General features: G+C 41.1%; 1 long non-coding RNA gene across 2 annotated transcripts in view; it reads left to right on the forward strand.

Annotated features, from left to right (window-relative positions):
• LOC147650026 (uncharacterized) overlaps positions 1-14,473 on the forward strand; it is a 109,025-nt gene that overhangs the window by 83,762 nt on the left and 10,790 nt on the right. Inside the window, exons 3-4 of one of the 2 annotated variants that reach the window (XR_015277269.1) lie at positions 2,967-3,049; positions 3,495-5,062. This is a non-coding gene — a long non-coding RNA (uncharacterized LOC147650026). Of the gene's footprint in view, positions 1-2,966; positions 3,050-3,494; positions 5,063-14,473 lie in introns of those variants that run through there. The other variant, XR_015277270.1, reaches the window with a different exon arrangement.

A 14,473-nucleotide genomic window follows, 5' to 3' on the forward strand; every position in this document is an offset into this window, starting at 1 on the left:
CATAGATAATTGAGATGGTGTGAAACACCTACTGCCTCATGCTCACAATTTTTGGATCCATTAATTCCTACAGTAACATCCTACAGGAGGATGTTACAACAGCTTAGTTCATTATAAACAATTTTGCCCCATTTACTTTAGAATTTTGTGCTTCTTAATCCATAAATGCGAGCAGAATGCAAATGTGCAAACAAAGGAGCTTGGAAATAGTGACTTTTTTTTTTCTTCTAGCCATTGTTTCACTATGATGGTAGAGAATAAAATTTTATCAACTGTAGAATCATATTTTCACATAAGATACCAGTGTGGTTATACTTGGGGCTAAAGCTGAAGAATTTTTCGGATGGTAGATGGTATTTTAGAGTTTGTTTTGGGTTTGTTTTTTTTTTTTTGAGGGTGTGAATCACAAAAACTGCTCGGTTGATCCTAAAATTAATTTTGATGTGGATTATGGGAGCACAGATTTTATGACCAGTACAATTACATTTCATTCTAGCAAATATAACATAGAATGAGTTCTGTTTTGCTCAGTCACAATGTTATTCAACATTCTTATTTTTGCTCCTCTTCCTCTTTCTAGAAAGGGGAGAAATGGGTGCCATGGTACCTGTGACAGAAAAATTCAAGTTTTTGTTGAATGTTGTTATTTTCAATATAGCTCTAATGTCAAATGAGGGAAAATTTTCAGAGATTTTGAATTTTGTGATGATACAAATGAAAAATCCTAAAAATGTTTCTCTTCTCACAGCTCTCATTAACTATTTTTAAGTCTTTACACAGAATTTTGGGATGTTAATTGAGCCTTAATCCCATGAGACAGTAAACTATCCCACTGTTAAGCTACCAGAAGATTTAACTGCATATTTTGAACATAGTGTTTTCCTAGATCAAAGATTTTTTCAAGCATTTTTGATAAATGCTTTTAAAGATCTTTGCTGTCTGGAGATCCAAACTCCTGTTAAGGAAATTTAAACCTATTGATAGTAGGGCTTGATATAGATTGATATCTATAGTATAGATAGGCTTGAGTTTCTTGGTTTGCTGTTATGGATTACTTACAAATAATCCTCAGCTTCCCAAGAATAAACCACCTGAAAACCACTGTTGTAGGTTAAAATAGTCTCAACAGATACAAATTTCTTGTTTAAAAGTGAAGTTTCTTTCACCAGACCGTTCAGCCAAGCCACCAACAGAGCAATTGCTAGGAAGGCCAATAGGTTAGTGGTGTTAACATTAAAAGAGGAAATCTTGGTGTACTCACATCTTATTTACAACAGGTATTTTCTTTGGTTTTAGTTGTTGTTTTTTTTTCACTAATACAAGTCTAGATAAGGAATTGCTCTTTGGAAACAGAATCCTGAGTGAAAAACCATTGCTGTGACTGAAGTGGGATCACCATATTTTTTTTTGTCTGTGTCTGCAAGGAGCTGATCCAGTGTAATGGGCAGAGAGAGCAGCAACATTATTCACTGCAATATGTAAAGTAGCCTCTTGGGCTCCCCATACATTTTATCTTTCATTATCAATTTGACACTCCTGCATGGGTAGATTCATTCTCTGGCAGGGAACACCACAGGCTATATTTCTGTGCTTTTTCTCCCTCCATCCAGGCATTCTCTCGGTGCCTTGGTAAATCATCATGTTAAATCATTAATAGTGAAGAAAGGCATGCTACGTAAGCAATTATATACTGATTAATGTCTAAGTTAAATCCCTCTCTTCAAAGATATTGCTGACCTGCTGAGTATCTCCATCATATTCATTTTCTTTGTTCTTTGGGTAGCAGTTTAGCAGTCCAAGCACAAAGGCAGCAGTGTTCTCAGGTTCAAATCCTTGTGTGCAGAACTGAACACAAACAGTTGATATTCCCTCTCAAAATGAACATGGGGGGACACAAGGGCTGAAAATCTTCAGTAAAGCTTTACCAAGCTGGTAAAATTCTGGGCATGCTCTCAAAATTCTTATCCTTGTTAAAAGTATGGCAGTTTCAGTGGCAGCAGCAGTGAGAGGAGCCCTCGAAGCTGTGTTGCAGAACCACATCAGTCCAGCCTGCTGGGAGTAAGTGGAGGTGACACGGGGCTTAAAATGTGGCTTTTCTCCAGTGGAGCTGCCTGTGTCACCGAGAGCACGAGAGCCAAACAAACACTGGCTGCTGTAGGAATGCTTTGAATCATTCCCATTATCCAGGTGTTAGCCTCTGTACGATGCAGACAGAATGGAATCCTGACTGAGAAAGAGTGGGGAAAGATATTCCATTTTGGTGTTTGCCTAAGGAAGAAAAATAATGTACAAAATACAGAATCTTCTGGGATTCCTAGAGATGTCTGAGATGCTCAGTGTGTACAAATACATGTCTGTGTAAACACATTTACACAAAAGTGCAAGTTTGTGCTATCAGCTCTGTGGTATGTAGGTGCTGCTTTCATTTTCTGCTGAGGGGCAAATTACAGACAAATAGCATTCATGCACTTAGCAGATAAGAAGAAAAAGGAAATACCAACTTTGTCTGCTGACAGAAAGAAATAATATATTTCTTTTATACATTTGCATCAATAGGCATTGTCTGTTTTTAACTCAGAAATAGATATTGGAATATGACTGACAAGTTCTACCTTGTTCACCCCAGAAAAATAAGAATTTCAGAGCAATATATATATTCCTCTTTTTCCCTTAGTTATGCTTGCTATTCCTTTGCATTGGGATTTTGTGTTCTCTACTGGAGCAAAGCCTGGCTCAGAGAGCACAGTTCAGTATTAGCTGTGCCGTAGTCTGGACCAAAAGGAGGAGGGGGTAATAAAGGGTTTTTTCCTACATCAGGCCCTGCTTTGCCATCTTTTCAGTGGGTGTTGCAGCATGACAAGGACGGCTTTGCAAGATCCTTGTTCTGAGAATAATCCTCTCTCACCAAAGGGCAGGTCTCTCACTTTGGGATCAGCCTTTGATAGCTGGGAACTGTCTCCTTTTAGATCCAGAGGCACCTTCAGCTGTGCAGCAGAAGTGGAGATGTTTTTAACATGCCAGAGCTATGCCTTTTGCCAGACCCACCCAGGTGAGCAGCTGCCACTTCAGAATTGTTACTCACACTGTCATTTATGCTATTAGTGCTAAAATTATCATTGTATATTAATTTCTGGGCATACAGACATGTTGTGCCAGGTTCCATTAGAGCCCACAGGGCACATTGGGTGCAAGGTTGCAGTGGAAGTTGAGTGAATCATCAAAGATGTTCAGAAACTGTGCTGAATGCAGGTCCAGCAGAAAGGCACCCTTTCCTTTCCTTTCCTTTTGCTTGTTACAATAAATTTTTATAGTTTCACATACACAGTTCTCTATGTATTGAACAATATCCAGTCTGTTCCTTTAGAGGTACCAGTTGTAATGTTATTTGTGAGACAAATATTTGTCTGGAATATTTGCTTCAATATTTCAGCTGTTGTAGTCCACTATTTTTGACAACACTGATTACCTGTAAATCTTCCTTCCTGTTTTTCCAGTTGAAGTTATTTAACCTCTGACAAAACCTGGCAGAGGGATTCCACAAATGCTGTAGCTGTTACAAGTTGTTCATTTTACGTGGCATTATATCTGAGGAAGACTTTTCAGTCAGTCATCATGAAACACTGCACTGAATCGTGCTAAGTTTGCACTTCTTGAAAATGAAAAGTCACTCTAACACTTTCTCATCTCCTATTACCTATTACCATTCCATCTCTGTTATCAGGCAGAGAAAATCTATATTCTCTGCAAGTTTGACAGCACTAGGAGTAAGCAATGGAGTACCACAGGCAAAATCCCCCAAGGAGCTGGTGGGGCTCCCAGCCTCACTCCTCGTGCTGCTTCGGAGGAGAGCTGGACATTCTCAGTGGTCATTGCCTCCTTTATAAGCAGGAGCTTGCCAGGCTGAGGAGAAAGTCCTGGCCTCACATCCTGGGGAAAAAGCCTCAGGTCCTGCTGAGGTCCCTCTGGTTGTTCCCAGGGTGGAGAGAGGAGGTTTCTGTGCACTCAGCTCAGTGCAGGCACGTGTGGAAGGTAAAGCAAACATTCACTTTCTGGATGAGCTCAATTAAAGTCAAGGAGTAGAAAATCAAGCACCTGAAGTGCCACAGGATTTGGGCCTCAAGGGTCTGCAATAAATGAAAACACAAAGTATTCAGTTTCCACAGTAAGACTTCCTATGAAGAACATTTCATTGCACAGTGTTTGTCCCTCTGTCATTTGCTCCATCATCATTGTTTTCATCTGAAACTTTAGAGTAGGTGAAAAGGTCAGTTAAAATAATGGAGTTTAATGCTTAAATATGTTTTGCATTCCTTCTTACCCTTTCCCTCTCTCTCTCTGCCTCACACACGCACATGTATTTTAAAAGCATCCACCCAGAGCACAGAGCAAGATCAGCCACCAGAGCGGGGATCCTGAGGATGCCACAATTCCAGTTACTCACTGGGTAGATGACACCACTCTCAGTGTTTTTCAGACAAGGCTGGGCTGATTTACAGAAAAATTAATTCCTTTCAGGCTTGCAGTCAAAAATGAAATACAGCCAAAAAACAAATAATATTTGAGGGGCTCCTTGAGGTGAAAATGTGGCAAGGGACATAGAGAGAAGAAGAGACAAGACTCTGTTTCAAATGAAAAATAATCTGGTTATAATCATTCCAGAAGTGATATAAAATGATTCGTAATTTGAGGCAAAATGCTCTATCCTAACTAATGTTTGGAGAATATTATGCCGGCAAATTCATTGTCTTTTTAAATGTCTATTAATTTCATCAACTTATTCAGTGGTGTGTGAAAAAGGATGACTCATAGTGGTGGAGCTCAGGACATCCGTGATCTCTTTGGTTTATTATCCTTGTCTTTGATGAGTTTCATCCCTTTGCATCTCAGTTTTCCTTTCCTCCTCCCTTTCCACACTCAGTTTTCCCTCTATTTTCTCCTATAACTTGTGCACCATTTGAGAGGCTGTCAAATACCTGCCATACAGGGCTTGATTTCATCTGGTGCTTCCAAATGTTATTTCAGTTCTGAAAATCTGATGATTAAATGTTTTCATTAGGTCGAGTAATGGACCTCTGAAGTTTTTATTTTAGTGATGTTCCCCATTTTTTGGTCAATCTTGCAAACCAGGCAGTCCATCCCCTAACCAGCCCCTCTAACCCTTAATAAACAATACTAAAGGGGAAGTAATCACTTGTATTACATTGATGTTCCTGGAGCAGAAGTTGTGTTGGCAAAGGAGAAAAGCAGGGCTGTGGGTTGTTTCATGAAATGCTGCAGAGAAGAGTGTTTTAATCTCCCTGTAAGCATGCATCAACCTTTGTGATCATGCTTTTATAGCACACAAGCTCTCTGCTTTCCATGGACAGAGAGAGTTTAAGACCATGTACTTATTTCTCTGCTAATCAAACCCAAAAATATCTTCTGGGCTGAGTTGTAATTTATATTATCAAAACTGCAGGACCTACTGAATCTAGTGCAGTGGAAAATTACTCAGTTTTTATTTGGAGATGCAGTGCAGAGCAGAAATAAAATCTAGATTACCAATTACTGATAGAAATTGCAGCTAATCCTGTACAGGCAGAAGCGTTGTCTGTCACAAGGATAGAAGAAAAAAAAAAAAAAAACAGACTTATTATTTGGTAAAAAAGCAAATGATAAGTTTTAAAACTCAAGATATTAAACAATAAGAATGACTCCATGTGTGATGTGGAAGTAGGACCTGGTAAAGGTTTGTGAAATGTGTTCTGAAAATGTAATTTTATTATTGCCAGTGTTTTATCACTTGTGCCCAATAATGTTTTTGATAGGTAGAATGTTTCCCAGATCTCCAAGGAGTGGTCCAGGCTTCATAGTTTAAAATAGATGGGGAAAATATTCAGGGAACATTAACTTCAAGTGGGACTTTCTGCTCTGATTGACAGAATTCATTACAGAAGGTGTGTTAGAGTTCTGGTGCTCTTGCAATGCTCAGCTGGACTTCCAGCCTCACTCCTCCCAGTGAGATTGAGTTCAGATCCCCCTCTACCCTTTATTGATAATTTTTTTCCTGCACTTTGTGTGACAACAGAGAAAATTAATTTTGTTTAGTTTCTCTAACCTTGCTAGTTCAAATTCTCTATTAAATCCCATTTAAAATTCATCCTGATCTGAGGAAGTCTTTATTCCTCCTGCTCTTACTCTGCCTTTGCCTGTGAAAGGCTGGAGATTCCCCAGAGCCCAAGGGGTGCCTGGTTTCTCACTGCCCCCCAGATTTATGCACCACAAGAAATTTAGCCAGGACTACTCAGGAATCACCAGGATTTTCCAGATCACATATTGCTTCCCCAATACAAAATTCAGACATGTGATGAAATCAGTCCCTGGGGCAGGCAAGTTTCCTGGCCATGGCAAAGTGTTTGCCTGCCTGCCTAATAAGACACTGTGGTTTTCCTGGAGGTTGGCTAGGAATCTGAAGTTGTTTAGAGAGATACCTCCCCAGGCATTTCCAGATGCAAAGATTCCTGATATTTGGGAGTATTTCATGGGTGCTGGAAGCTGGTAAATCTTCTCAAATGCTTGTGACCCACCTGAAACTGAATCCCTCCTGTGTGGCAGGTATACTGTTAGGTATTTATCCATCAGCTGCTCTTAGCAGACTGCTCCAAGGTGGGGCTCACAAGAGAAAGCTCACACAAGCTTATGTTAATTTGTAGGTCAGCCTGGAAAAGTGTAAAGGTCCTTATTGGCCTTAGAAATCTATGAATCGATAGCAAGTGCTGGCAAAAGGTCACTGGTCACAGATAAAAGGCTAACTATCAGACCATCTAGCAGAGCTACTCACACCTTTTTGTTATGAGGTTAAAATAAATGCTACATTTGGTTGTCAGCTATTGTTCAGTCGCTTTTGTTCCTCTTGGGCAGGTTCATGCAGATGCTGCTCCTGAAAAATCACAGCTACTCCAGAACACAGAGCTTCCTGAGTCCACCCCAAACATTTCCCCAAGTACTCTGCAACCAGCAGAAGAGCAGCTCTCTGGTCTGAGTGCCTTATGATTTATGAATAACTCTGGTTTCCATTAAGCTGCAGAAAGGGGATAGTGTGTTTCACCCTGTGCTGAGAACCCCATTTGTTTCCGTTCCTGTCAGCAGTTTGCATAAGTGAATGATTTTATTTCATGTGAGAGAGAAGGCAAACACACAAGTTATCCCAGCAGTGGAAGATTTGTCAAATAAAGCTTTTAATAATGGTGTTATTTGACAGTTTTATAGTGCCTCAACTTTCGAGCAGTTTGAAGGTGGTAGGTTTTCAATAAAAATTAAGTCCTTATCTAGAAGAAATTCAGTCCCTGTTGTTTTAAAAGAACTAGTCTCGGCTGCATTGGAGCACCTTAATCTACTATTGAAAGTAAATCTCAATCCTTTTCTGTATTAATATATCTTGCAATCCATCATCAGGAGGTGTTCTGTGTATTTTTTTGCCCTAGTATATCAAGGTGGCCTGATAAACCACCTTCCTAACCAAACTTGTTGGGTGATCATTATGTTTCTCACAAGAATAAATTATCCAGTGGAGTTCTCTGAGGCTTACTTAAATAGTCCAGTAGTGTTTCCAGTCACTCTTACTTATTTCTTTAATTTGTTTAAGGGGTCCAGTAAGTTATTCAGGTGAGGAGAAAAGGAAAGAAGGAAGTTGGTGGTTCTCACAAGGTCAGAGTTAATCCTATCTGTGTTCATAAATCATTGTACATCATGGGAGAGCCACGTAGCAACTGAGCACGTGTTAATAGAGAACCAGCTCTGCATTGAAAGTTTCTTTGCTCGAGAAGGGATTTCCAAAAGAATCTAAAACTGCTGTAAATATCCTTCCAGTTAAATCAACGTAAATTTTAAAGAGTTATATTTTTTAGAAATGTGCTACTTTACTTGTTAAAGTTTGTTGATCTTCACCATCCTGAGAAAATGGATTTTCTTACAAGCCTTTTAACAAAACAATTTCTGAGCAAGAGAGGGCTCTATAACCTGGCTAGGTGTTTGGTTTAGACAATTGGAATAACAGATGATAGTGTGAGGAGAAACAGCATATCTTAAATTATTTGCCTAAGTTCACATATGCAGAGGTTGTGAGGGCTAAGATTTGATGTGAAGGGATCTTGACTCCAAACTGTCTCAGAAGTCAGCCCAGCACTGGTTGTACAGACACAAACTGGCTCCACAGAGCCCCTGAAGCTGAGGAATTCAATGTTTATATTGCTACACCAGCTGATATTTACAGGTGCTCAGCTGGTACAGTTCATTCTCACCCTGAGTATATCAGACTGGACATCCTGATTCCCAGGGACTTCAGCTACGTCCTGAGAATCATCAGGCTGAAGTCTTTGTGCTCAGCATTCTCATTAGCAGTGCTGTTCAAACCAAACACACGTATGGCATGGTTTTAAATACAGTGTCACAGGGTTTGTACCAGAGTTCTACAATCTGGGTCGATGAACAAAGTGATCAGGGGACAGGAGCTGAAGGGATGAAGAACAAAAGAACAGCAACAAGTTTGTCATCTGATGCACTAGAGCTCCTTTCACAAGCTGGTGTCTCCTCTAAAAGGGCTTAGGGATACTTTTATTTTCTACTTTTCACTAGAACTTGGTGTAAAGCTCTTGATAGAGAATGTGATGCTCTAAGACCTTGAAATCTTACAACCTGCTCTAGAGAACATTCTAGGCTGGGTGTGCTCAGCCCTGCCCCGCTGCTTCTCTGGGGTGTGCCAGCAGGGCATGGGAAGCACACCTGGATAAAAACTACCCCTTTTTAATTCCAGGGGAGCTCCCTCCCTGCCACCTGATGGCTTTGATTGGGGAGGATCAGACAGTGCCATTCTGTGCTCCACAGCCCCTTCCTGTTGTAAAGAGAGGGAGAAGAGAGGGACAGGCACTGGCTTTTATTTACTGGCAGCTTGAGCAATGCCACCAGATGAATTAGAGGAGTCTTTCCCTTGACTTTGTGAAAGTTGGAAAGTGTCTTGGGCTTGTGCTGTATGTACTGTTTTTATTTTATACACAGTCAGCTCAGAGTCTCCCTCATATCTCTTTCTCCCACAGTGCTCAACTCCTCTCTCTCTCATCACAGCAAAGTCTGACAGGAACTTGCCTCTCTTATCTGTCTCTTTCTCTGTGCTGTCCTCCCCCTCCTTCTCATTCTTTACCTCCCTCTGTCTCTCTCATTCTCTCCCCTGCTGCTCTCAGATGGCTGGCTTTGCTCAAGGTCTGCAGGCTGGCATAGAGCATGCCTGGAACAATATGTTCCTATTAAATTTACCCTGTCTCATTGCTTCCTGAAATTAAATTGAGTTTTACTCTCAAGTTTGTTTGTTGAAATCGCATAATAAAAACATCCCTGAATGCAATTGCATTTAATCAGAAAGCTTCCCAGAATTTATAGTGATAAAGCACTATTTTCAAAAGGCTTGTTCTAGTGTTCTACAGAAAAGAATAAGCAAGTTTCTTATTTACAACTGAAATTAATCTTTAAATGTCCCTCTGAAGTCTGGGTTCCCTCCACAGATTTACTTCCATGGCTTTAACACCACTTTGGACACTCCAAGATCACCAAGATGGAAAGAAACAAAATTCCTGCATTTTTAGTCTCAGCCCTGAGCTTTATTTTGTTACTTATTAAAATTCAGACAGATATTAATTCCTTGTATATTTTTTAGTCAATATAGGAATGTTCTGCATTTATTCCAATGGCTGCACTACACTTACTGAAGAGTGTCAGGTTTGAAACTACTCCAAGGTGCTGTTCACAGTGATGCTGCTCAGGGCTGGACCTTTGGCTTTGATAAACACAAATCACACGTTCTGGGGTGTTGAGCCACTTCTGCTGTGTCAGTGTCAGCAAGGAGTTCTCAGTCCTCCTGAACTGCTAATAGTTTGCACATTCAGGATCAAATTTGTGACAGCTGGACAAGAAGGTTTTCACTGTTTTGGAAGATGAGTGAATAGCAGAGTATGCATTGCACAGCTTAAAATTGCTGTGGTGTTAAAAAGCCACGGGAATATTTTATTGTTTCTGAAGCATTCCTCTTTGATTTGACTAGGATGTGAAACAAAACCACAGCAGTATCACCATGGTGATATATAATGGGATATATTTCAGAGAGAAAATAAGACATGTAGAAATTACAGATTGATCACCCTGGAAGGTCCTGCAGCTTTGGGCCACTCACTGGCAATTCCAACATCTCAAAAAGTAGAACACTGCTGCAAGAATATGCAAAAACTCCAGAGCCATGCTGTGCCTCTCTCTTATGTACCCTGCACTTGTTTTATATGCTGAAGACATCTTGACATCAATGGGGCTGTTTTCAGAGCAGAGCATGTTTGAAGTCTGTAACAGAAATCCATTGTAGAGAGAAGAGGAAGATGTGAACATTGGCAGTAGTTTGACAGATCTTTTTCCAGTAGTGCTTGGGAGGATCCAGTACTCATCTTTTTTATTACAAATGGAGGTGTTCAACAAAGTAGACTGAAGTGTCTGTAGTCAACTATGATTTTTCAGTAGTTTGCCTGAATTTGGGGATAACAGTGCAAAAATACCTTGCACCAAGGCTGTGGGGGACTGTGTACCCACACAAATAGAGAAGGGTCTGGCCTGGCAATGCCACAGAGCAAAACTTGAGCTGGCAAATGATGAGACTGTACCAGGTGATCCTGAACCCATGGGTGCAGCTTTGGTAGCAACATACAGGATGTTTTACTTGCAAGTAGTCAAGAAGAAGTGAAATTGAGACTGGCTGCTATTTTCAGGCTGCCTCATTAATCTGACAGAGCAGCTCTAGGGGGTTACCCTGGCAGAGGTGAGCGTGAGGGAAGGGTGTGAAGAGGCACAAGGCTGTAGTGGCTGTTGACATTTTGTCCAGGAAGCAAAGGGATCATGGAGGAGCAGAGAGGAAACTTAGAGCAGAGGAAACAAGTGGCAGTAGGGAAAAGGCAAGCATTGACATCTAGAAACATTTATTGAGTACCTTCTGTGCATTTCAAGTGCTGACTTTTCCTCCCAACACTGGAAAGAAAGGCTTGGCAGTAATTGGCTCCTGCTTCTTCAGAAATCTCTGGGTAACTTCTTTTTCAGCTACTAGAAGAAATTTCCTTAATAAAGTCCCAGAGAAGCTCCCAGTGGCCAGGCAGCTGTCTCCATCCGAGAGCCTGTGTAGCTTGTCCCCATTTGGGGAGGATGGTGGCTAACCTAGAGCCACCTACCCACACAAAGCTCAGCTCTCCATTGGGATGAAGGCAGCAGTGTGGGCCCAGTCACTGCTACAGAGTTTGGGAATAAGCTGAACAAACCTTTGCCAGGAGAAATCAAGGGATGTAATCATAAGCTGCTGTTGCAGGGACAGGCTAATGATGTGCCAGTGATTTTTATTGCCTTTCCTCATAAGACCTTGAGGGACCTCATGGTCTTTCCTTGGACCCGAAATAGTTCCACAGTTCAGTGCTACCCAGGAGATATAGAATGGCAAAAGATTACTTCTCCATCACCTTAAAGATAAATCTTGAGGTCCTGGCAACCTTTGGGAGAAAAATATAATTGTCTTCCTAATTAAAATTGATTTTTTTTTTTTTTTCAGTGAATGTGCCCTTCTGTTGCTATCCCAGCTGTATAAGTGACTGTATCTCCCTTATTACAACAGATATTTATTGTCACCCATGGACAGCACACTCAGCACAGTATGCAGTGTGTATGATACCAGCTCTGGCAGCAGATCACAGACCTGTTAATCCCTTTGGAATATATATATATATATATCTCCCTAACTAGTGCTAAGAATGGCTGTCTGATGTGGTTTTCATTGTTTATTGGACTGTACCTGTGGGTGTTTCAGGTGACATAAAAATATTGACATAGGGACTAAGTTCCTCAGTCCTATTGCCTAAAGGATTTAGGTACCTCCCTCCTTCAAATGCATCCAAAACCCCTGGGATTAGCAGTTTGACTGTGAATATAAAGTCTTGAATATAAACTTTTGCAGAGCCGTGACATTAGTGTTCATGGCTTTTGTTACCCTCTCATTTCTCTCAGGGTGTAATTTCACCTTCCCAAGAGTTTTCCTCATGCTGAGGTTCTGAAAAGGGTTGTAGAGGTGCAAGGGATGCTGAGGTTTGGCCTTCAGCATCTTCTGTGCTGTAGCAGGGGTAAGTTGTATCTATCCTGTACATCCTGCTGTACTTCATAGGACAGTACAAGAAGCTCTTGTGTGTGTTCTTGGGGCTGCCACTTTTATAGGAGAAAACTGGGAAAAGGCCAAAAAAAAAAAGGGGAAATACCTCCATCTGTGAACTATAGGAAAGTGCCTCGGATACAATGAAGTCTAATAAACATGATAGTTCAAAAGGCATTTTAGATGATGCCTCAAAGTGCACTGCAAGTTTAAAGATAGTGGAAAATGCAACATGAGAGGGGGGAAAAAAAGCTAGAAGGAAATGTTAGGAAAAGTTCCATTGAATAAAACTAAAAATGTCAGGCAACCTGAGGAGGAGTTTTGCTGTCACTGGACTTTTCCCCCTACTCTTCATGTGTAGCACATCCTCTGACAGGCTGCAAATGTAACAACCTTCAGACATGAGTCATCAGCAAGGACAGATCCTCTCGTCCTCAACACTAAAAATAAAGATCTCGCTCACTGAGCCTAAGGAGCAATTCTCTCTCTAGTAACTCAGCACCAGCCAGCAGAGCAATAGAGAGGGAACATGCTGAACCAGTGATTTATTCAAGCTGGAGGCCTTGATCTTGACATGACTAACCCAAGTGCAGTAAATGGGTTCAAATAAATGCTGGCTTTGCCAGGCACCGTGTTTTATGACGTATGGGATGTGGGTCCAGGGGCTCTGAGGGCTGCTACCTTGGGCTACCAGTCCTGAAAATGAAGAGCTCTATCACCAGCGTTCTTACTGCTGAAAACTGAGCGTGAGATGCTGAGGATTACATGTTAGTAGAAAAAGATGCCTTTCCCTTATCCTTTATGGTCCGAGGGTTCCTTTTTTTTAGCATGACAGTAATTATTTAACTACCCTTCCAGGAAGTAGATTTGAAATCTTTTCAACTTGTGGTGAAAGCTATATCAATACTCTCTGATGTAGGGCAGTGGAGGTGAGGGAGAAATAACTCAGTAGCTTGGCTTAAGCCTAACAGAACATATTAGTCGTGAAATATTTAAACCATCAATATCACACATTGATGTGCAAAATGTTTAATTATGTATCATTTCAGTTATTATTCATGTTAGATCTTAGACCTTAAGATGTACATACATTTAAAAAATAGCTCAGGAGATGTATCAGGAGTGTAGAGCAGCATGAGAAATCTGAAGGCTGCCTGTACACTCCTGCCTTGGAAGTATGTGTCAGAATTCCCTTTTTTTTCCCTTCCTAAATTACCAACTCCTTTCTAGGGCTCAGTGTGGACAATGTTTCTGCCTTTAATAAATGTCTCTGGTAGAACAAGACTGTTTCAGGGGAAATGCTTCAAGTTTTAAGCTGAATGCCTCTCCCATTCTGTGTAGGTCCATATGCTGTTTCTGTCACTGTATCCTAAGTGTGTGTAGCTGAGTGTCTCCCAGCACTGCATTAAGCAGCACGGCTCCCATCTGTCACAAAGGGTTTGTTCTCTCATCCCAACAGCAAAACTGCATGTACAGTGTCATGCTTCACAGGTACAGCTCTGCCAGGGCTTTGCTGGGGGAGGCAGGAGCAGAGTGGATTGTTTGGTGCTGGAGAGTGGTGAGGGCTCTGCTCTGTGCCCCATGCACACCAATTCCAGGCAGGGCAGTGAGATCCAAGGCTGCCTGGACACTGGGGATACTGGGGAGCTTTCCTGGCTGTCTGCAGGGCTGCTCATGTGAGTAGCAGCTGTAATGAAGGGATGGGCTGGTTAGATTCTGGGCCTGAATCCTGCTGTTGCTATATTTTTATCTCAATAATTTCAGAAATGCTGCTGTGAAAAGAGCTCTACCTGTTTGTTTCTGTAGCTACCTGTGGTGCAGCTGCATGCCACTAAAAATTTGCATTGCCAAACCTTCTGCTGGCAGTTCATGAGCCAAATGAAGGCAGCAGATGAGCAGCAATGGTGAGGGGAACTCTGAATTTTTTTTAGCAGTTTTTAACATATTGGAATAAAAAATGACAGACATTTACTTTTTATCACCTGTATGGTAATAAATAATGAAAGGTGTAAAATAACCAAGTTCTAGACTGTTGGGCTTGAGATTAGAATTAGTTTACAGGGGCAGAATCTGCTCCTGCTGTATTAGCAGCTTTATTCAGTCATTCATATGCAACAGCAGTGTCACACAGTGACTCCTGAAACGAACACTAATGAAGGTATCTTTTGTTTTCATATAGATTAACACATTACTTTGTTCTCTTCTTCAGCAGGCATGCAGAAAGACAGCACTGCTGATGCCTATATCCAGTTTCATCCTTCAATTAGTGATTTGCTTTCC

The sequence above is a fragment of the Cyanistes caeruleus genome, chromosome 17, assembly GCF_971803275.1.
Source record: "Cyanistes caeruleus chromosome 17, bCyaCae1.hap1.1, whole genome shotgun sequence".
NCBI lineage: Eukaryota > Metazoa > Chordata > Aves > Passeriformes > Paridae > Cyanistes > Cyanistes caeruleus.